Here is a 24,720-nt window from a genome sequence, read left to right on the forward strand (position 1 = left end):
CGTTAGTTAGAAATTCAGCCCTGAGCTTTAGAAAATTACTCAAGTGTTGATGTCATTCAGTTTCAAGAAAAGCTTCAATTTTTATGAATTTTCCAGTGAAAACAGTACTGTAAGAATACCTAATTAGCTCCTATTTAGTGTTTTGTGAATGTACCATAATGATCACCCTCCGTTTTGTGTATGAAACCAGCTGAAAGAGTCTCAATATATGAAAAGCAGAAGCTTGGAACATTCTGCAGTGTGCATAGAGTTGGAAACATGGAAAAAAACCAAAAAGCTGAAATCTTTTCACTATTAAGGTATGAGTAACAAAGATAAACATAAGCTACATAGTGAGCAACAAGCATAATGCTTTCATCTCTCTTCATGGGAAATCTTATGGAAGGTGAATAAATTCAGAGGGACCATTGTAGGAACTCATGCCATGCCATTTAAGAAATCTTTCTTTTACCCCAATAACTGACAAAGTATATTCATTTACAACAGATTTCTTTTTCCTGTATATTTACAGCTAACAGCAATTTTTAAAGCCACTCAGTTCTTTAACTACCAGGCTCAGCAAGGAAAGTTGCCATTTAAAAAATAAAATAAATTAAAATCAGTAAAATTTAGCACCTTCCTCGTTCCTTCTTCCCCAATAGTCTTAACTTCTGAGTGGTCATTCTCCTCTTCAGGTCCTTCCCTAAGCTCTCTCTTCGGGATTTCAAAGTTAGATGACCAAATGTGCAAAGAGGCACCTAATTTCTCACAGGCACTTCTGAAAGCTCCAGGCTGGCTCTACAGTGAACAATTTTCTTTCCCTTCCCCTGCCCCCACCCTTTTTCTGTCCTTTGATCTTTAGAAAGCACAAATGCCATTATAGCGAATAAAGTCGTAGCCCGCAGAGTCAATCCTGCGCTATTTACCTCTCTGCTCCCTGCCCCCTCCACCACCGAGGCTCCAGCACCAGCGAGTCGCTCCAGCGGGGCTGAGATGCAGCCGCAGGTATCGCCAGCGCGGTGACAAATGGGGATGTGTGTCAGGGGAGACTGTTCAAACAAACAGTTGGATGCTTGGGAACACAGACAGAAGACCTAAGATCTTGCTTTTTTTTTCCCTCCTTTTTCTTTCCCTCTCTGTCTTCAAAACAGAAGATTAAGTTTGCTGCGAACATGAGCTGATGAAAAGAATTCAAATAGTGCTTTGAATAGTGCCACTGGGAGCGTCACAGGAGAATTACAAATTGCTGCTGGAGACACCGGTCTCCCTTTACAGAAAGTTAACATAAAAGTACACATATCTTCTTTCTATAAGGTACTAACTTGTAAATTAACCTTTAATGGAGTATAAATGATGTCCTGAAAGAACTGCTTATGCAGCTATATTTATGATCTAGAAAATTGCAAATATTTACAAGATTATAGGTGTTAATGGTCTGTCAAAAATGTTTGTATATTGTACATACATTAAACCTCAGTTTAAGACCACCCTGCCATAAAGACCACCCCATTTCTTGTCCCATATAGAATTTCACTTTGATTCCATATATGCCATTCCTTGTAACGAGGGTCAGCCCCAGCAAACACCCAAACCACTCTAGACAAGGAACTTCTCCATAGGACCCACTTATTTTACTCGCTGTTCCCGGATCCTCCACACAGCTCCATACAGCCAGCGTTACCATTGTTATTCACCTTTAGTAAGAGATCTGAAGAACATTCCAAGTTGCTCTGCTGCTCACAACACGTTCCAGCAGTGAAGCGGAGCTGGAGGGGGAGCCAGGTACAAAACCAGCAGAATTGAACAGTATTTTGCTGCAGTACAAGCAACAACTCCACCTTCCACCATCCCTGGTTCAGTTTCCCCGCTCTGGTACAAGCCGGTCACACTTTCTAATGAAGCATCTTTAGCATCACTTTATCCTCCTCTAAGGAGCATATTTGCTGTTCAAACACAGGTAATCAGTAAAGAAAACAGATAAAGCAAATCCTGTTGCCTGACCTCTCTTCAGAGCACTGTTTCCAAGGGTTCTGCTGGTGCCTCCCCAGCAGGTGGACCTGACCTGGCCTTTCATCCACCCGGTGGGGACAGACCCCAAACTGACCCAGTGCTACCACCACAACCCCCAGCTGCTCCTTGTTCTTTCATCTCACCACCTGGGTGCAGCTAATTAATCACACGTGGGGCTGCACGCCCAATCCTCACCACAGTGTTCTCTCTCTGTGGCTCAGGGAAATTCAAACTTTTCATTTGCTGCATTCAGGCCTCAGGTGTGAGCTTTCTTCTGCACTAAGCGTATTATTCAAACTGTCATTTTCCTTACAACAAATTTTAATTCAGGTTTTCTACCACTGCTATGGTGAAATAAAAAGAAAACATCTCGTCTTGGAGTTAACAGCAAGTTCTATACTTGTCTCTGTTTTAATTTTTCTTTGGTAAATGATTATTAATAGATCTTTTCCAGACATAAGTAATAGTGACAATGATTAAATACAAGCTACTGAATGTATTTTCTATTCGAAGTGAGAGACAAACTTGTCCTCTGATCTATTACAGTTTATCTTCTGGGCAACCAAGTAACTTTCTGTGTCAGAAATTTGACTTAGATTTCTGAGTTGCAATTTCTTTTTCTGCAAACGCTGTCAAACAAAAGCAGTTGGGATTTGCCAGTTGTGATCGCGACATTTCAGAAAGGTCGAAGTTCCAATTTTGAAAAGAGAAAACCTTTTTTTGGGAAATGTGCATAACTAAAACCACTTTCTTACTCAAAAGATGTTACATTTTTAAATACCTGCTTTAGAAACAGCAGTGTATTCACGCATAAATACAGCTGGGGCAAAAGAAATATTTTAGGAACAAATACTTGGGCCTCTGCCCGGGTTTTATTACAACAGATTATTTTCTTTCATAATTTATCATTTGCTGTACATTACCTTGCTCAGCGACTGAAAAAAAGGTTCTTCTTTAAGGATAAAACAGTCAAAGGAAAACTTGAAAAGGCTCTGTCCCCACTGACCTCATGCACATTTTTATTGATATCAAATTGCTCATATTTTTTTGCCTTGCCATTTTCATTTTTATACCTGCTGGGTCAGATCTTCAAATGATGTAAACTGGCATGGACCTAATGGTTTCAATGAAAGTATCAGAGCTGAGGATCTGGCATTAATTATTGGGGATTTTCTGTTATCCAGCAAGATAATGGAAAAGCAGTTCCTCCGCTAAAGTTGAAACAGAGCTATCTGTACACTAACTCCGGAGATATGTCTTCAGTGAACTGCTATTAGGAAAACATTCACTTCTGAGATTTTACATAGATCTTCAAATTATCTAATCATTTTTATGTCATAATCCATGTCAAGAAAAATAAAAGTTTCTCACAAGATATGAAACATTTAATTTTCTCAAAAATAAAGAATTTGCTTGGATAACTCAATGAAATGATGCCATTTCAATTTCGGTGTTGTTTGACACAGAATGAACTGGCTTATATCAGTTTGGCTGCTACTATGTGGCACAGCAAACAACAGAGCATATCTATAATTTTCAGTTTTCAAGCATCATATTTGACCTGGTTTTTTGGCCGGCACAACCAGATCCTTCACCAGGTTCCCAAGATCTCTCTGACCAGATACCTGGGATACCTCTTAATTTTCCCTGATCATCAGACCACTGACCTAGACATTTCCACCAATATAATCAAGTTTCTCGCTGTCAATACTCATACTGGAAGAGTGTTTTCAACCAGCAGATGGAAACATCCTGATTTACCATATGTAAACATATGTATTTGTGCCTAGTTTATATTATTTTTATTTTTTTTCCAGTGTTTTTATTTGGAAGCATATCTCCAACTTTGCTGTCTTCCCTCTTAATACTTTTACAGAGAGTGACTTTGGACCTGGAATCAATCAGTTGATTGCAACAGTGGTTAAATGTCTTTGTGGATCATAGGCTTCACGTTCCTGCATTGAAGCTCTTCCTGTGTAAAGGAAGAATAAGCAACCCTTCCTTTCCTCTCCTCTATATGTTCGTGTTCAGACTGTAAATTCTTCAGGACAAGAATTCTGTTAATAAAGGTTGGTTTCGTGCCTACTGCAGTGGGTATGTGCTCGCAGTGGGGTACTACTATGCTACAAAACCAAAAAGAAGTAAGTATTACTGACAGTAAAAATACAGCTCGTTGACTAAAGGTGTATGAAAAGAATTTTGCCCTGTAGGACATCAAAGTTCTTAAAAATTCATATGTCAAGTATTGCCATCTGAACTAAATTAGTTTTGTAGAACTAAGATTTCATGGCAAATAAAAATAGTATATCATCTTAATAAAAGCATCATGTGCAAAGGGAAAATAAAAGCAAGGAAGATATAATTTTATAGTACTTGCGCAGTTCTTCTTACTCTGAACTGAAATTCAAAACTACCAAAAGAAGCAGCCGTCAACAGCCACATAATCAATCTGCTGCAAAGCTGGTGCTGGTCTTCAACTTATTTGATGCAAAGGACAGTGGAAACAATAGGAAAGTTTGCAGGAGTGTAGTAAATAACTCTAATGCTTTGAATTGCAAAGGGTAAGCAGCCTACCAAAAGTATTTATCAAAGTCATATTGGGGGGAATGAACATCACCAAACAGAACAGTGCAAGCCAGATGCGTGGAGATTAAATGGGGTCAAAAATGCAACCCTAATTTTCATAACATCCTCATAAAAGTTCACTGGAAACTGCTTTCTGAACCTGTCATAGAAGAGGTTTTTTGAAAGTTAAAGGGGAGTTGCAGAGTGAGATTCTACTGAATAAGGTCAGAATTGCAGAGGAAGGGAAAAATAACTTATTCATTAAATAAAACTAAGACCATAAAAATCAATACAGAACAATGGCTAAAAGCTGACGGTTACGTCTAGACCTGTGAGATCAAATTTACATCTTTCAATTTGCACTTGTGTCGAAGGTTCAGATCAGAGTCAGATCTTTAACCCCTTCAGTGTAAGGAACAGAATGATGCCCTTTAGCTGCCATTCAACAATCCATCTGACATTTTCACTTCCCGCTATCAGTTCCCATGCCAGCAGCATAAAGACAATGCACAAAGCAATGACAGGCATTTAATTTTCAGGCTTTGATATTGCAAAACAATGCTTCAAAGAGAAATGGAAACTTAACAAATTGCCTAACAATTTTCTTTTAGGCTCTTCCTTTTCATTTCTAACATACCGATTTACCTCCCGCTGACTTGCAAAAGAAACACAGTGTAATTAATTTGCTTTAGTGGACAGTGAAGGAATACAGAATGCAAATATGAGAACCATATTTTGGCTGACAGTTTAATTTGTAATTATTATCTGCTAACAATCTGCACAAAAGTGTAATTTCTAATGCAAACGAATTCTTGGAAGAGCAGACAATGAAGATTTAAACAAGTAAAAACCGGCCATGTCTGACCCAACTGACCATACTCTTTTTGTAAACAGAAAATTCAATAAGTGATATGTTGATAGGATATGTGGTGTAAATAAACCATGCATAGGAATGGCTACACAATGCAATTTATTTCCATTAATGATTTAGATAATCTACCATACTTAAAAAGATCATCTTTCTTCTATGGAAATTCAGGAACAAGTTTTCTTCTTCATTTCAGAGAAAAAGTAACTTTAAAATGAAACTGCAACTGAAGCACAAGTTGCAACTCCCTCCTCAATACTCAAAGCCACTAAAGCTGTAGAGCGTGGTTACGTTTTGTGTTCCTATAGCCTATGAATGCCTGTACTCAAGGCTGCCCTATGCAAATACGGTGTGTGTGCCACATCTCTGGTAAGTCTAACACTTCTGCAAACTGTTAGAGCTACTGCACATGTGCTGCAGAGACTGTCTGTTCAGGATCAGATCACCTAGGCTGATGAGACAGGTTGGATTAATATTCACACTTGAAGTTACTCTATGGTACTTGCACATGAAGGCTGGAGTACCAGAAGCACTTTCTCTGACAGCAGATCGACTGGGGGTCTTCCTGCCCTCCCTCATGTCTAGTTCCATCTATACAGTAACGATTCAGTGTCCTGTGTTCTGCCATAGCAACTGTTTCAGCTAAACAGAAGACTTAGCCTTCTGGGTTCTTTCGTAAGTCCAGGCTGTGCAACACCTGTGCAGTCAGCTCAACACCTTGAAAATGTCATGACCGACCTACTGTACAGGGTATAGTTGTTGCATACATGAGGAACAGAGCAAACGTTCTTCATGTGCAGGGAAAAAAATATACAGAGCTTGCAGAGCAGGTCAGATGCTTCCTGAAAGTCTTGACTTACAGAGTGAAGCCTGAATCGAAAGCACATGTGGTGGGGCAGGTCTGCCCAAAACTTCCAGAAAGTGTCAGGTCCATTGCAGGCAGACAGCGACTGTGTAGGGCATGTGCACTTCAACATCTATGGATAGAACCAGCTTACTACAACTGCTGTATGGGACACGGTCACTGATGCTCCGGTTGGCCTGCTGTGTTATCAGAAATCCTGGATAAATATTTGAATATGGCAAAATCTTTGAAGCTGAAATTTTGTCCCAGAAAGAGGGAAATCTGGAGGTGTGGTATCACATTTTTCTTCTTCAGTAAACTCCAGTGTGTCAGCCTTGCCATAAAATTTCATGTTTGATTCAGAACAATATGATTGACTTTCTCTTTTTTACAAATAAGACAGCTTATTGTTAGATGAACATGGTGTACCAGGGAAAAGAGTCCACAGGGGCTATGACTTAAGCTTAAAAGCTGGCACATTAATTATTCTTCGTGAAGCTAAAACAGCTTGAAAAGATGTTTCCTTTGACAATCATCCCTAAATCTAAAAACCTGGCTTACACTCCTTCCCACACACTACACTTTCATCTGTGAAGCAACTAGAAATGCAACTTTGAATGTACAGTGGAAAAAAAGAGATGATAAACTCACTATTTGTGCCAAATTCATTTTGCTTAATGTGCTATTTTGCTGCTAAAATACAACTGGAATGATGATCTCTGCAGATAAAATTAGCAACCTGATACTGCACTCGCTAAGTAATTTGCTGTACCTGCACATTCAATGTACCTACTTTAAAACTTTGGTGGTGCTTCTTGTCACAGGGTGGGTGGGCTCAGATTTCAAGCAGTGGTTGAGCTTAAGAACGAAGTCGGCACAGAGCTGGAGCAGCAGTGCGGGGTACGGGATAACACGCTGGCTTTGGGAGTGAGGAGACTCCGTTTCTATTCTTGTTATACGACCGTGACCAAGTCGCTTCCTGTTTCTCTGACCCTTCCACCCTCATCCATCAGCTGTCTGCACAGCAAGCTTGCTTTCTTACACCCAGTACCTAATAAAATAGGGTCAGTAGGTGATCCTGTAACACAAATAATATCTGTACAATGCTTCTTGCCTGCGTTTGTTAAGACGTATTCCCTATATGATCCGCTATGTTAGCGAACCAAGACATGGCAACATACAACATCAAACTCAGAGAAGATGTTATTATCATAATTCCCACTGGCAAAGGAGTCTTATACATGAACTGTTAATAATGCCAAAGGCTTTTTGTTTCCTTTGTACTCTGCAAATCTTCTAGTACATAGCATATATAAATACATTTTCAAGCATCAATTAATATATTTTATCTTATTTGTTAAAGTGTGGAAAAGTTGGTCTCTGGCAATGTATCTCTGCTGTATCTGTCAGCCATTCTTTTTTTAAGCCTGCAATTCCATATATTATTTTTATTTTTCACATAGGGTTTGATTTTTATGCAAAGGGCCCTCAGAAATTACTCGTACTTGAGAGTTTAGTTTTCTCAACCAATTTGCAACCTTTATCATCAATGCAAAAGGAAGCAGAAGTTGTGTTTGAAGTGAATAAAGTGAATACAGTGAAAAAAGACTGATCTAAAAAAATGGATTACTGCTTCCTAAACAAATGTGAACAATAGGATGAATGGGGAAAATAACACAGGAGAATCGGAGCTTTTTTATCGTTATCTGAAGACCCAAAATACACATTTTATTCCAGACATACTTAACTATCAGCTGCCATACAGTCTTTTCTGAGCTCTGATCAAACCACAGAGCACCATGGAGAACAGCTGGCAAATGTAACACACACTCCCTGGTTAAAGTTCATGTCATCGGCAGAGTAAAATGCATAGCGCTAAACCCTACAACGTGTTGAGCGTTCTGGTCTTAACCCTGGAAAGCATTAAGCACATGATTTTCTTTAACTCCTCAGAAGTCTCAGTAGTTTCACTGAAAACAATGAGACCACTTAAGTACTCAAAAATGAAGTGGAAATGCAGGTAGGCTGCTGGATGGGGACCAGTAATTCACATCCTTGGGTTTGGTTGGATGCGTTTAGATCACTCGTCTCAGTACAACAACTGCAGTAACTGCAGGAGCACGAGTTCTGCGAAGGGTAAATCGTGTTGCTACAAGTAGACTGGAGAAAATCACATAACAGGGGTTAGACTTCAGTTAGATCTTGCTTGTATCACTGATATTGTAAATGTGCAACGTTAATAAGAGCCTAACATGTCAAATAACATGAAACAATGTAGAAATACAAAGTTTTGTGAGAAGAGCTTGGTTTCTTCTTTCATTAAAAGCATGGCTTTTAATGGAACTCAGAAGAATTATCTTTTATCTGATAATAAACATGAGGATAAACCTAAACCTAAACTAATGAAAGATCTATGCTGAGTAATAAGGTGATCAGTTTATATACCTTAAGTATCCCAAAATATGTGAAGAGAATGTAATAACTCATCACCAAACGTCCACCTCGAAGATGGGATACCTATATCAACAGAACTGCTAAATAGTGAGATTAATTTTTTGTTTGGATAAATACATTCTATAACTCGCTAATAGCATACCTGATTTTTTAAAAAAAGTTTAATTTATCCTAAAATTTACCACTTATTACTCCATTCATGCAAATGTGATGACTGGAAAACTCATAATAAAGTCTCTCCGTAAAACGTAGTCTCTTTAGAACATAAGACTATTTTACATGTTTGCATTAAGAAGCAGAAAATAGAGCTCAGCACAGTCATTTAATGGGAACAATCTTAAGGCTTGTCCACACAGGAAGTAAAGTTAAATTAGCTGAAAGGTGTGAATTTAAAGTGCATTAAGGTAAAGTGAACTACAGTCACTTTACTTCTGAATGGGAACATTCACACCAAGCTTTAATGCATTTTAACTAATATACTTGAAAATCATATCTTTAGTTAATTTGTCTTAACTTCCTGTGCAAACAACTCCTCTCTAGCACTTACTGAGAACCACAATGTAGATTGATGTGGGTATATTTATAAATATGCCTATTAACCCTAAGACTCTGAGTCAATAAAATTTGGGATGTTAAATAAAAATAAGAAATATGTCCTTGCATGAACTTCCTAGTGCAAAGAGAGTGCAAACAGACCTCGTGTTCCTAGTGCAAACATATCATTAATTTAGCCCTAAATTGTATAAGAGTGTATTGAGTACCCAGAGCCAGGTTAAAAAAAATAGTCCTTAGGTATTGTATCTGACTGTATTATGAATTTATTCCTGAAACAAATGAAACGTAAATAAATAAAAAAGGAAGTTATGTTTTCTTTAAATACAGCAGGTATATTGAGATTCACCAAGGAGGGCTAAATATAAAGGACTTCTATTTGAATTCACTTAAAAAAAAAGGCAAGGAAAAAAAGGCTCTAAAATTCTTTCTTTTCTGAGGGATGTCTGAAAGTTGTGGTTATAAAGGATGCCTCACATTATCCAGGGAAAGCAAAACAAGGCTTTGCCTCAGATAACCTGCAAAATCAATACTAACTGTGTTTTTGCTGCCACTGCTCAGGCTAAAAAAACGTTCCCAGAAGCTGCCCTTACAGAGAACAGAGATACTGAGATACTGAGATATCAAACACCTGCGCGTGTCTGCAGAGGGACCGAGCGCTCGGACATGGAACAAAGGTGACAAGCAGTGGTCAAAGGCCCTGCGGTGCTCTCCAGACCAACACGTGGAGCTCAGCTTGGAGAAAAAAAAAGCCATTTGCAAGAGCAGGAAAAAATCTGTATTTCCCACCAAGCTGGCAAAGTGTATTGGGTGTCCTCAGGACACAGGTGACCCTGGGTGCAGCCCCATGTGTTCTTGAGGTTCCACAGCAGCCGCCCGATTCCCCCAGCTGCCTCTAAGTCCTTCCTCTCTCTTCAAAAGCTGATGAATAGCACAGGTTTAGTTCAAAATGTAATAGTGCTGAGACCTTTTTGGTTTGTTTTGTTTACTGATCACTTAGAGAACGGAATAGTGGACCATGAAAATGATTCTCCTTAAAAAGACGACTGCTAAAAGAACAGCACTGGTGGTTGCTAAAGCATAAACTCTTTATGAAAAAAAAGATGCTGTTCAGCATCTTTTAGTTTATTAATTCACAAGGACCTTGGCCTGATTCAAGCGCTAGATGTTCTGATTGACTAAGCTACAGAAGAATAGAGATTAAAAGATATCTAGCAGGTGATATATAAATAAATATTTGCATCGGCCTTCAGAAATGTTTTGAAAGTCTGAGTATTATCTTAGTTAACAGACAGTTAAAAGCTTCCTTAAGTGCACTGATAATAATTGTATTCACACAGGTGGCAAAGCGATGGCCATTTACAGTTCAGCAAAATGTAAGAGACTGTCCTTACTCAGGAATCCTGGTGCTACGCACTGTACACTGCAAAACATATTCAGTGATGAGAAACTCAGGTCTGTTTGACAGCTTATTCTGAGCGTGGACTGTTGCTTAGACAACACTCAGCCTCCTGCTTTGAATCTCAGGCAGAGATAAGCCTCTGCTAGTTCCTCCCGTTGTCTGATCTCACCTCACTGGGCAGCCCCTGCACTGATCCTGAGCACCCAGTTCCAATACAGCCTTTGGACGGGTTTCCCTTGGCTTGATATTCTGCATTTTGTGCTGCTGGACTTTTAAAATCGTGTTGCTACAGGAGATCCAGCCCCTGCTTGGACTAAGCTTGACTCAGTGGGACAGTTTTCTCTTTTGCTCAGTGCTATAAGTCATAGTGTAACCTATAGAAAGTTGTGCATCAATCTTGATCATCCCAGATATCGCACCCTAGAAATAAAGGAGAACCTTAAACCAGCAAAAACATTAAGAGTAAACCCACCTGAGACAGGCAGACGTGTCTAATTCATAACATCAACCTATGAGCTAAAACTTTGACTTCAGTGATTATGGCGGAGACATTTAAATGGTTTTAAATTATAAGTCTAGCAGAAGTATTTTTCTAATAATAAGCCATTAATTCTGGCAGTTTCAGACTGTCTGAATCTAGGTATATAAACTCTAGCTGCATCAATCAGTGCTGTGTGTCTGGCTATTTCAGCCATTCCTTGTTGGTGTAAAGAAAGAACAGTTTGTCCACCAAGCACAACAGCAGCTGAGATTCCTGTTGATTGATAACTAAATGTGCCGTAGTGAAAATATATTCGGATTGAGCTGAAGAAGCAGGCACAGCAAAGACGTAATGGGGGCGGAGGAAGGAGAGAAGAAATTGGCCACAACAGGAAATTCCTTCTCATGAGTCTTCCAACTAGCTGACAAGATGGATTTCATTCCTGCAGGTAACGGGGCCTTTATATTTCATTTTTTTACAACATGCAAACTCTTCACTACCCTATACAAAGCTCGTTTACTGAAAAATTGTTCTTGCTGTTCAGGACATTCCTCTGCTGTATATTAGGACTGTTTCACATATAGGATCCACTGAAGTCAACAAAATCTCTGTGTAAAGAAAGGAGATATATAAAGGGAAGGTATTCTGCCGGTTGAAGAATCCTTTCTTGATCACAATTAGGAAGCTGGAAATTTCTGAGGTCTAAGGTGGTTTATCAAGAGACCTATAGTATTTATTTCCAGAAAACCAATGATTTTGCTCTTCAAAATTGGCAGAAGTTCACAGATGTCACTTTATTTAACTTGAAGAGCCTTATTTTTAAAGTTTTAAATTTCTAGCTAGGAAAGGAACATTTTCTGCTGTAAACGTCAGTATCGGTGTTATACACAGTGACAAGTAAAACTCATTTTCCAGTTTGGTGCAAATTTCAGGGTTTGGGTTCTGAGCCAAATGTCTGTCTGAACTTGGGAGTTTTGACAGCCTGAAAAACAAGCTCGAAGTTTCAGAGCAACAGATTTCCACCATTTGCAAACTGTGGAAATCTAGGCTAGAAAACTTTGACAAAATTTGGCCCAGGTCCTGATTTTGTGTGAGCATCAGTACAGCAGTTATTAACACAACATTAGAATTTCCTAACACATTAGTCTTCTTTTCTAACATTCGTTCAATCAGTATGGAAAGACTTTTTTCCTCCTATGCAGTAAAATATTAAAGAAATGCCATGCTGTTAGCTGTATTGGAAGACATAGTGAGGAAGAGACAGTCACCATGCCTTCATTCCACGTATCTCCATCGGTAGGAAATGCTTCCTTTAAGGTCAAAGCAATGGGGAGGCATCTCAGAGTAACTGCGACTGGTTAAATTCGGATGTCACCGACCTCCATGTGGTGAGTCTGGGCCCTCGTTTTGCCACCTAAGCTGTGTAAGTCAATTACAATCCAAAGGACTGAACCACGAATCCACAGTTATATCTGAAAAGAAATTTGGAACATCTTTTCATCCTTAAATACCTTTTATGATTTGCAGATTTCTTGGTAGTGGCTGAAGAGTTTAGATGCAGTTTAAAAAGTTACTTGAAAGCACAAATCTTCCTTTATGAGTGGGAGTTCACACAGCCCTATCAGCACAATTAATTAATCTGCTTATATTTAGGTATGGGCTGAATGGGTCAGTTGATACCTGAGACTGGAAGAGCTGTAAATACAACATCTGGGATGTAATTTTTAAATGTTTTTGTGGTAATAGCCAGATTCAGAACTCAACTTTCACGGGAGAAAACTGTGAGAATAAATAAATTGAATTAATTTTACCCTGAAAGAAAAGCAGAAACCCTCTCCTATCAAGACAGCTTATTTACTGTTGACAGTCAAGCTTTCATTCTTATTTGGGTTCATGACTTCATGTTTTTCTCATTTTTTCTCTAAAGCTCTCTGGCATTATCTTTTCTAATCAGTTCTGAAAAGAACAAAGTAAAATGATGTGACAGAGGTTTATGCTCTTGAGAAATCAGCCTCCTGGAGTGACTTCTAAATTAAGAAAATACATTTTTGTTTCATTTTTTTCTTGATAATTTCCTTGTAAACTAAAAAGATACCATTCCCCATCCCATCAAGCCACATCATTCTTGGAAAAAGAAGCACAACATTCATTTCTACAAAAGAACTTGTCTGGAACAAACTAGGAATGAAAATCAGATTTCTATTTATTTCTTTCTGGGTTTGTTGCATGACCCAATGAAGGGGCACTACCCCATTCCCAGTGAATAGACTTAACTCCAGCTTAGCTTCCCCTCCTCAGCAAAAGTGCTGCAAAGGGGTTTCCAAGGTGATGGAGCTGGTGGTGACCACAGGGAGGCTCAGGTTCACACACCATGTAGAACCTATTAGCAGTAGTAATGGTGTGGTAGCATTTATGAGTCAGGGATTAGTGTCATCTGATGATACTGAACCCACCTACAAACCGCCTGTTTCCTTACTCTGGTTACAGACATGCTCTATAGACCTTTTTAAGATAAGATGAAAACTTTGGTCGTCCATCTTGTCTAACTGGGGAAGAAGGGTAAAAGATCCCTTTGTCTTTCTTTTGCTCAGAGGGCTGGTACCAAGTCCAGGCTACTTCATTATTTCCCTTTTTCTCTTCTATTTTGATGGTTCCAATATTGCAATGAAAACCATTCCTTTTTCCTGTGCTAGAACCATTTTTATATTGCAATATTAACCTTGCCTGGTGCAGAAGCAGATGCAAGTGAATGAGACCTCTCGTGCTGTTCACTGGAGATGCAGAGAAACCTGCACAGGATGCACGAGCCATTTTTTATCTTTGTATTTCTATTTACAATTAATGTGTTTAACTGAGGCAGAAAAGATGGCTGTGTGGCCTTTAGATCTCACTCCTGTATCAAGGGCACTTTCCTGAGGGAAAAATGCTTCCGTATACTAAGAAAGAATTACATAAAAGAATCTTCTCCGACTTTCCCGTACGCAAGGGCTGCATTTAAATTTCACAGTGGTTACCAAATACTTTAATTTTACCTCTTCTACCTAGCATGTCTGACCAAGCACGCCACATAAAAGCCCTCCCCATGCACTATCAAGCAGATTAGGAGAAACTAGGTAAAAATGGTATTTAATTTTTACACCTCCTCTACAGATTAGTCAGATGCAAACTGAGGTGGTCTGGCTGCCACCAGTGATTGTCTTTCCGAACATGAAAACAAAACCACAAAGTTGCTGACAGTCTATTTTTATATTTCTACCCATACAAGTTTGGTCATGGCTTCTCTAAGGATGCATAGCTGTCCTCATGTGAACCTGTAGGAGATCTCAGTGTCCCCTTTTATGGATTATGTTTCCTTTCTATTCAACCAGATGGAAACTTGGGGCTTTTTCAGCTTTGCAGTCTGGATTGTAAGCTGGGGTTTGTTCTGCTTCTGGCTGTTCCTTTATTTCCATTTCATTTTCCATTGCATTTGTCTACCGAGGAAATTACTGCAAATTACACCGGGACATAAAATTACAGCATACTGATTACCTTACAGTAATTTCTTGTGTTAATCGACTCACCATACCCCAAATTCTTAGAAAGTGGAAGAAACTGTCTCGTGCATTCACAGAATCACAGAATGTTAGGGATTGGAAGGGACCTCAAAAGCTCATCCAGGCCTACAAGACAAACGTGCACCATGTTTGGAGAGGATGGAAGGCTGGGGAGGCAGAGACACTTTGGTTTTGGGTGAAGATTTACTGGAATCTTCTGTGGTGCTTGTGTTTTTGGTGTGAGTAGAGAAATTCTTGCAGACAGTGAAAAAAATGGGCTCAGGGTTAGAAGTGTAGAGTAAATCAGATAAATTATTTCCTTTCCATCATGAAACATGAATACTTTGTACATGATTTTACAGCTGAAATTCATCATTAATGGTTTCCTGTGCTTTGGTTAAATCCAAAACAGGAATGGAGAGCTTTTGAAAGCTTTTACTTCTCGTGACTCAGTATAGCCACTAATAATGGCTTCCACCATGTATATGACAGAGTTCTTGATGTGTGAGAGAACAGCGAGTGCCGACAGTTCAGTAGGCATTTAATAAAATAAGAGCTTCTTCCGAACAAAAAGGATTTTAAAACGGTGGCTTTGAGAAATCTGTCTTTATGGGAGTCACTTCATTTTTTGATATAAAGGTTGGACTCCGAAATTTGTATGGGAAGAACTGGATTATTGACATGCAAAAACAGGCATAATATACCTGTCTCAAGATATTTTTGAAATCTCACCTGAAATAGTTAATAGCTAATACAAAAATTGCTTCAGAGGAAGCTAAGGTGTTAGTTTATGCGTGTTAGTGTCCAGTAACCGTGTAGTCACTTTGCACACTCAAAACACTCAGTTCAGTTGGAGGCCTGTATCTAGTGCAGTGCCTCAGGGGTCAGTGCTGGGGCCGGTATTATTCAATATATTCATCAATGATTTGGATGAGGGAATAGAGTGACTGTCAGCAAGTTTGCTGATGACACCAAGCTGGGAGGAGTGGTTGATACTGGAAGCTCTGCTGCCATCAGAGACCTGGACAGGCTGGAGAGTTGGGCAGGGAAACATTTAATGAAATAGAACAAGGGCAAATGTAGAGTCTTGAATCTGGGTAGGAACAACCCCAGGTTCCAGTGTAAGTTGGGGAATGACCTATTAGAGAGCAGCGTAGGGGAAAGGGACCTGGGGGTCCTGGGAACAGCAGGGTGACCATGAGCCAGCACTGGGCTGTTGTCCCCCGTGCACTGCTCATTGCCCTTGAGTTTTTAAGCGCATCCCACTGTTATTTTTACTTTTGGGTTTTTGGTTTTTGTTTTGTTTTGTTTTTCAGTGAAATAAATCTTTGGGCTATAACACTTTCCCATTGTTTATTCAGTACAGTTTATACCCTATCAAGGATGCCTACACATCAAGCTAACATAATGTGATTATAGCAATTTTGTCAGAAATGAGCCGGCAAGGGAGACACTAACAACGAAGACATGAAGGCACTAGATTTAGTACACCTTAGAAACCAGACTGGTCTCATGGGTTGTTGGAGAGTTTGTCCTCTCATCAACCTGGATCACACTAACCCCATTGCCACAGTGTTTTTACAGCTGCTGTTACGGATGTCAGTAGGAGCGCTCCAGCGTATGCTACAGTAAGGGCTGGATTTGGCTCAGTGAGACAACATGACTATTACAAATGGGATGTCGGGGCAATGAAAGCTTTGGGGCACTTTGTCTACTTTCAGGGCCTCCACCTGCTGATACCTGCTGATCTTTTTAATGAATAAATCAGACTGAAAAAAAAAAAAAATCAATCACGTTATAAGCCTTGCCTTCTACTTGGTGTTGAAAAAACATAGAGTACGTAAAAATGGTAAAATCCAGAAATTTGATCTGTGTGAGATTATCCTTCATCCTAAAAGCATGAAACTTCTCCAACTTCTTGGCTGCCAGCCACATAAATAAACTTCTCATAACTTCTCCTATAGGTCGATCATCATTCCTTCCTTTAATCTTTAACATCCACTTTTTCTTCCGTTTCAGCTTACTCTAGATATGTGGCCTATATGCGAGGCATAAAAAAAATGAAATAGGTGTTGGTATCAACCTAATCTGCTTCTTCTACATTAGATCTTCACTTCCTGTCCTAAGATATGTAGCACGTCTGTAGATTATTAGAATTCTTGTTATTTGCTTAGTTTCCGGATTAAGTGATCCCTTAGCATTACTTCCTTGTCTCCAGATTTCTGGGGAAGCTTCACTCACATTTGCAGTGCACTTCAAATGGATGAAAGGCAAGGTAAACCTCCTGCTAATAACAGTGGAAATTTATTAAACCTGAAATAACTCAAAGTGCTCTGAGGGGCTTATTCATACAAAATCTCTAACAGGAGGTCTGGCAAAAGGAGGGACATTTTTGGACTCTACCCAAAAAGACAGGCTAAATGATGACCCAGAAAAAACAGCAGAACTAGACACCAAGTGGGGATGGAGGAGGTAATCAAGAAGATCAACCTGCAATCATTTAAAATGTTTGCTAAAACCCCACTAAACCCAGGATTTTCTTCACATATTAAAAAATACGCACATCAGTTTTGATTTTGGAACTCAAACACTGCTTACTAAATGTAAAATATTTTAATCCTGTACCTTAGCTGGTATCACTGATTCATGCAGTAGCACTGTTTGAAGTAGAGAGTTAAAGGAGGGAAATATAACCACAGAGAGAAAAGGAGAACAATTCGTTTCAATGACATTACATTGTTGCCTTCATCTCTATTCAGGCACAAAAGCTAACATTATTCATAAAGGTGAAAATATGGCAATTTTTCATAATTGAAATTGGAGCTAAGAGACAAATTGTCAATTACCACGCAAAAGGGAGTGTTGTGACTGTTTGAACCTGTGATCATCTAGGAAAAGCTCCGTGGCACAGGTTGCTGTACCAGCACATCGCGAGTGATCTCTGGAGGTTGGTATTGCACGCAGAACAGGAAGAGCAATAACAACATCACTGACAGGACTGTGGAGAGCTGGTGCATGATACTTCTGCAGCTGCTCTGCGCATATAGTTACCAATGACTATTTTTTCCTGCAGTAATCACATTTGAAATGAGAGCAACTAAGTTGCCTGTAGTGGGAAATGCATTCACTGCGACATTATGAGACTTGTCTCTGAGCGTGGAATAAAAGGAAGCCTGCATCCAAATGATCAGTTTGAAGCACTTTTTGTCAAAATATGAACTCGAATGCCTGAATTTTAATACAAATGTGATGAAAAATTGAGACCAGAGGGACTTTGTACATTAAATTAGGAAGAACTGAGAGACAAATTTGTCTCTTATGCAAGTCCCCCACAAAATGACTGACTTAAAACTAGGTTAATTTAGGTGTCTCTTTTTAGGTAAAATGACTAGAAACTTACGGAGTTTATGCATTAGGCTTTTCCAATAGACTGGCAAGAGCTCTGGTAATACATAACACTTTAGGGATAGCAGAACAAGTGTTTCAATACATGCAAAGATTAAATTCCATTATTTCATAGTACGCTGGACGACACTGAAACACAGCTACTATTTTACCAATGCTATAGCTATTTTGAGGGAAACAAACTGCTCTATTTTTGTTGTTTATACACCAACATACACGAATTCTTATGCATATGCACATCTATGTACAGACACTACATGCACATATCTCCTCTTCTATACCATGAAGAAAAGCAACTACATCTACCTGCAGAAAAGTTAATTGAGTTAAATCTTCAGGAAAAGAGCAATACTGTATCTCAGATTCTGCACACCTTATCATTAATCTGAGAAGCAAATATGATTTTGCCAAACTATATGGTATATTTCTACAGTACTCTGCAGTCTTTTCAAGATCCTCATGGCATCTCATCTACATTTGGTGGATGGGGAAGGAAAACAGAGAGGCAAGGTGAGATGTTCAGGGCTATAAAGGAAGTCAGTAGCATACTACGGACTAGAACCCAGTTGTGCTAATGTTTCCAAACCCTGAAATACTAAATGCAGACAAACAATCCTACCAGTAAACAAGGTAAGCATCCCGTTAGTACCCTTGTTTCAAACATACATGCCTACTGGGAAGTGCTGGACACTTCTGGTTGCCAGCCAGTAAACTTTCCCCCTCCTCAGCGTGAACTCTGATTGCGTGCCAGTTCACTTACCCACGATTATCATTTTTTCTGTCTGATGAGCGTAGAACAATTGCCTTTCGAGCACTGGTTAGCAAGAGCCGGAAAAACCGTTCGCCTCCAGCCCAGCTGCCGGACTCTCCATGCAAGATGCTGTGCAAAATGTTGAGTTAAAAGAAAACACGAGTAAGGGGAAAAGAGAGCTCTCTGAGAACCTCCACATGGTTCCTGTTGCTAAGGGAACCACTCCCTTTGTCTGCATAGGTTAGGAATGGCTGCTTCGTTTGGAGTCTCTCTCTTAACTACCGAAAACAGCACAACAATTTCAGGAAAAAAAAAAACCCAGACCTCCAGAATATCTTATGCCCAAAGAAAAACTGCACTGCCTTGGAATTCTTACATTAAACCCAGCTATTAATAGTTGATTTGAATGACTCTGAGGAGACTGTAGAACTCATCTGTGCCATCTGATGGGACAACACACCACTGCACACCGTTTAATTTTGTTACTGTAATCGGTTTTTGGGATCAAGGTAACTGATTACAAAAAGATAAGTCAAGAAATCAGATCCAGTTTGCTACAACAAATGGAGAGAGATCAATAGCAAGAAATACAAGCTTTTAATAGGTATTCATGACAAACTATTGTAAAGGGATGCCTTTACTTCCACAGGCTCCTATAGAAATCCAAACCCAAACCCTCTGCGGCTGCTCTTCCGTGCTGCGTCTCATCACCAAGGGCCAGCACTGCACTGGCTGCGTTCCCGAACTACAAATATTTGATAATCTATGTTCTGTTCCAGCCCATTGATCTCAGTCCAATTCAGCACATGGAGGTGGAAATCCCCACTTCTTTGTCCATCCTTGGTTTTAAAGACTGTGGACGAAGATGTGGATTTCTGGATAAGGGTGATTTCACTGTGAGTCTGAGGTCCTACACCATGAAGAGCTATAATAACAGAAATTGTCATGAAGGTTCGTACATGAAGAACAGAAACACCATGAGTCTAATCCCAAACTTTTTGTTTGCATTAAGAAAATCAGCCTCCTCATGAAAACATACGGCACAACATGCATTGCACAACACAATCCTATCTCATTCTCCCTTTCAAGTGACATCAAAACCAGCATCCTGAAGTACTGCGAGTGTAAATTGGTTTTGTTGGAATTACTTGCTTCAATACCTTCATATTATGGGGCAGAAATAGTCAAAGACTTGGATGCAGATCCAAATTTTCAAGCACAGACTTCTCTGAGCCCCTTAAAGGATCCAGAGATCAATCAGGAAAATGTCCTACGTTAATGTCTGGATGAACAGACCAAAGTTCAAAATCTTAGATGATGCACTTCTCTGCTGCGATTGCATCGGTGGGGAGAGGTCAGAACTAGTTCAGTCTTATGGCAAAGAGCTGAGCTTTGCTTTATGCAAGGTAGTTGCTGGGGAAAGTCACTGCCAGTGTTCTCTATTCTCCAGAGAGCTGAGCTCTTTTTTTCTCCTCAGTCAGACCATTGCTCTTAGAGAACACTGGTCAGATAACAGTATGAGACGTCTTTGCTTACACACCACAGTCCAGTGCTGATTCTTTGACATAAAGGCCTGAAGAATTCAGCTGTCACTTCATTGCACATGTTGAATTGTATTTGCAGCATGATATGTGTTGCACCCCCCTCTCCCTTTTTCCTCTCACCCCAATGAGTCAAATAAAGCAGTCAAGATTGCTTTGTAGAGAGGCCCTTCTGCTTTCCTTTGCAAAAAGATTAGGAGATTAGAGACGGCAACTGAGAGTTCAATTTAGGGACATTAGAAAGCAACCATTAACACACAGGTTTCCATTGCATCACTTTTAGCAAGGATCAATTAAAATAAAACCAATTTAAAAGCTGATGATTTTATTAATCTTAAAATTTCCTTTCAGAGGGTGAATTTGTATTGCTCAATCTTGTGTGTATGTGTGTATGCACACACACATATCCCATTTTCTCCTCATGGATAGACTGACATCAAGGTTCATATAAGCAAAGGATCTTGGGATTCTGTGCAATCCCAGCAAGGGAGACGGCAGCTTTTAGGACTGAACTAAAGCTCCTGCCAATAAATTCTTTACCCACTTTCTCCTGCTGCTTGCAACCCATGGAGCCTTCTTCAGCATTATTACAATGACAAGGGCAGAAACGTGTACATTTAGAACATTCAAAGCTCATTCTTGGCATAATAAAAATCTTAAACACCCAAAATTAATGCTTAGTGAGTCTAACTGTGCATTATGTCGAAGTCTTTTAGAAATATCCATGTACATAATGCTATCGTTAATACAGGAGTATTTTGCTGATCATTCCCATTTTATTGCTTCAGAATAAAAAGACATCGGGAGCAATATCAGATCACATTGAAGTTTTATGAAAGAGACAGGGACAGCATCAATGCAAACTCCTGCTCTACTACACAATGTCTGTGTCCCATCCCCCACCAAAGAAAAAGAACAAGTAATGGTTTTTTCCCTTATTTTGACAAGGAAAAATATTTTCTCTGTTTAATATAGAAGTAGCATCTCATACAGGACATTTAAGATTCTCCTATTATTACAAAAGGAACATTTTTGACATATTGGCAGTGAAGCTGAGACTTGACAAGCACAACGCCAATTTAAACAGAAGTGGAATTGTACACAGGAGCATTTCTACCATGAAATAGTAAGAACTTTATCTATTACTATAAATCCCAGCTTCTCAAAAGCACAATTGAAAAATTAACTGCTTCAAGTACTGATCTCCTAAAGACTTTGACTTTGTTATGCTAATCCAAGGTATTATGAATAATCAGAAAAGGAATTCATTAATGGCTACTTGAATCAACCGCTTTTTGTCTCAGCTGTGAACACGTCCCCCCAGTCAGAAATTACCTAACACCGTGCGATTGAAGCTTATTTATTTACTTATATATAACAAGCAACTGAGCAGCTTGCAGTGCATGGAGTGAGACTATGGAAAAGTACATTACAGCGCTCCTGCTTCAGGGACCTCTCAGTCAGAACTTCACTATATATGCCTGTTTTATTAGTCAGCGAAAAACACAAACTCTCTACTCCCTCAGTCCACAGACTGAAACTTCGGGACCAAGAAAAGATTGTCTGCCTTTTTCAAGGTGGTTTAAGAGGAATTTTTAAAATAAATATTTAAATAACTCTAAAAATATAATCTTGTTTTGTTAAGGTTAAGTATCTAAACACCTTACCTGTTATAAATATAGATCTTGTTATGCGCTGACAAAGAGAAGCAGCCGGAGCTGTTGATGGCTTCAATGACAATAGAGCAACATGCAGTTGCACAGGAATCTGTATTTCGCTTATAAGGAAAATATTTCATATTTCCCAGGTTTTTTTTTCTAGTTACAACTTGGAATTAAAATTCCAACATGAGAAATTTTCCATGGGAGGGTCATATTAAAAGACCCTCTATGTAAAAAAAAACTTTTACTTTGAATGAACTGACATAGATTTAAATGACCTGTGAGAGTATGTGGATGGTTGTATGTGCATGTATAAGGTTTCTTGTCCACTTTCGGGAGCGCAGACTCCCGTCCTCTGTGGCAGTCTGCCAAAGAGGCCAAAAACGTGAAGAAATTTGACTTTCTGGCACCGTTCCACGTGAGATGCCGGGGAGCTGAGGGCTGGGAAAAGCGGGTGAGCTGGCGGGAAACCAAGCACATTTCCATCAAAAATTTCATTGGAATAGACATTTTCATGCAACGTGTTAGGGTTTGGTGAACTGGCATTAGCTGAGAGAAGAATGTTCCACTGGAAAGTTTCCAACTTGTCCTCGTGTTAAGATCTTGACGCTTGGACCTCCTCTTTTACAAAAATGGATTTCTATTTCCCAGCGTCATGCACAGAGATAGAATAGAGTTTATTGTACCACTGATTGTCTAAAATTATTTGTCCTGATATTGAAAAAAGAAGCTTTATTTTGCCGTACTGCAGTGAGTGCTGTTCTCTCATGCCTGCATGATCTTTTACAGTCCCCCCACCCCTCAGTGTCTTTCATCTAAATAGATCAAAACACAGTGTCAGCAGAAGGACTCAGTGGTGAGAGGAGTCGTTTGTACTCAGAGACAGATTTTAACATCCATCTCTGGAACAAGTTCTCTGTCTTATTTTCTTTGTCAGCACAGTAGGGAAAACAGCACATGCTCACCTTGGAGTATTATCAGAACTAATGCATCAGGGTTATAATAATCGACCTGTAACAGCTATGACAAATGTTTAAAATACATTAACTTCAACCACTAAACTGCAGAAATCTCTTGAAAATAAAGTATTTAACATTATTTTGAGTAAAGATGTCGGAAAGTTGTGGCACAACACAGAGGTAGAGAAGGCTACAGCACTGGATGAACAGTCAACCGTACATTGAACGCACAAACAGCAAACCCACACCCACTTCAAATATTTGATTTCACAGATTCTTTAAGATGAAAGTGTATACTCAAGCTTAATGCAGTCCATGTGTTCCAACACTCCTGTCAATTATTGTATTTGCTTAATTAAATCTGCTGATTCCCTCTCCCCTTTATTAATGCCTGAAATCAGGAACTGAAGGGTCTGGTGTGTCCATACAATCTTCTGCAGGGTTTTCTTCCCAATTTTTTCCTAATTTCAGCTACCAAAAGACACTGTCTCCTCTACAAAACCTGCTTCAGACATCCATGCATCATTAAGGATACCGAACAATTATTCCAGCATGGACTTTCCGCAAATCTATGTTTATTTTGCCATTTATCCAAGGTAGCAAGATGAACATGAGAAAGCCTCTGTGCATTAATTAATAGAAACAACTATGCCTGTAACCTCACCTCACCGAGCAGGCATTCAGCTCCACTTTCTATTCAGACCAAATTGTTCTACTGAAATCACAAGGTGGATATGTACAGTAAGGTACTTTAAAACCTGAATAGTATTGTTAGAGTTTAACATTTAATGGAACTTATCACGTAAGATACAATAAAAGCTGATCTATTCATGTTGCACATGTGAAATTTCTGAGTATATTGGAAAACTTTAACCAAATCCGTCTTTGTCAATGATACCACAAAACCGGACAGCGTCTGCATGGGCAGCTTTTGAACCTGCCTCTCAGAACACTTATTCATGTTATGCCCCGTTCAGGAAGTGATCTCACTGGAAAATCTGAGCAAACAGTAGGACAGAAGTTCCAGACTCAAAAAGCTAAAGAATGTTCTTATTCCCCCCTTCGTCTTCTTTTAAATTAATCTAGTGCTTGTGAAAAGAATTAGATCGACAACCCTAAAGAGCAAGTGTTATTGTGTATACACAAGAACATGGCCATGTGCAATGTCCTTACTTCATACTGACCTATGTTCACTTCGAGGTGCAGCTTTAACTTAATATCTTGGGCATTAATAGGGCTTCACTCAAAACTAATGCAGGGGTAAAGCACAGATTTCTTATGCCAGAGAGTAAATACCTATAGAGTAATATAGATAGTTTATTAATGCAGTAATTCACCACCTAAACTTTTAAGTTCTTGTACTAGAAAGAAACTGAACAACCCATTCTCAACTGAGCATTGATATGTAATTCTTACTACTTGTACTGTAGTAGCATCCTTCAGTCAGTAGCTCTCTCAGTTTTGAGCAAGGACACCAAACTTGAGCCAAAGCCAGCATGAAACATATCCCTATAGGACTGCTATCTTGCTTTTCACTACTAGGAATGAAATAAATATTAGTGGAGAAACAAAATATCAGCCAATCTTGTGCTCTATACAGTAGACTTAATCCCAATCCTAGACATATTACAGCAAGTCTTAAGGAAGCCTGTGGACTTTGGACTATGTGGACTATGATTTCTCTTCACTATACCTATTTTCTGTGCAATCAC

At 39.2% G+C, this 24,720-nt stretch overlaps 1 protein-coding gene across 2 annotated transcripts in view; it reads right to left on the reverse strand.

Moving 5' to 3' along the window:
* Positions 1–24,720, reverse strand: part of ANKFN1 (ankyrin repeat and fibronectin type III domain containing 1) — a 110,656-nt gene that overhangs the window by 76,039 nt on the left and 9,897 nt on the right. Inside the window, exon 1 of one of the 2 annotated variants that reach the window (XM_071816481.1) lies at positions 18,857–19,025. The exons of the other annotated variant lie outside the window; for it this stretch is intronic. The gene's annotated coding sequence lies outside the window, so the exon portion shown is untranslated. Of the gene's footprint in view, positions 1–18,856; positions 19,026–24,720 lie in introns of those variants that run through there. 2 annotated transcript variants of the gene reach the window in all.

Source organism: Patagioenas fasciata, chromosome 18, assembly GCF_037038585.1.
Source record: "Patagioenas fasciata isolate bPatFas1 chromosome 18, bPatFas1.hap1, whole genome shotgun sequence".
Lineage (NCBI taxonomy): Eukaryota > Metazoa > Chordata > Aves > Columbiformes > Columbidae > Patagioenas > Patagioenas fasciata.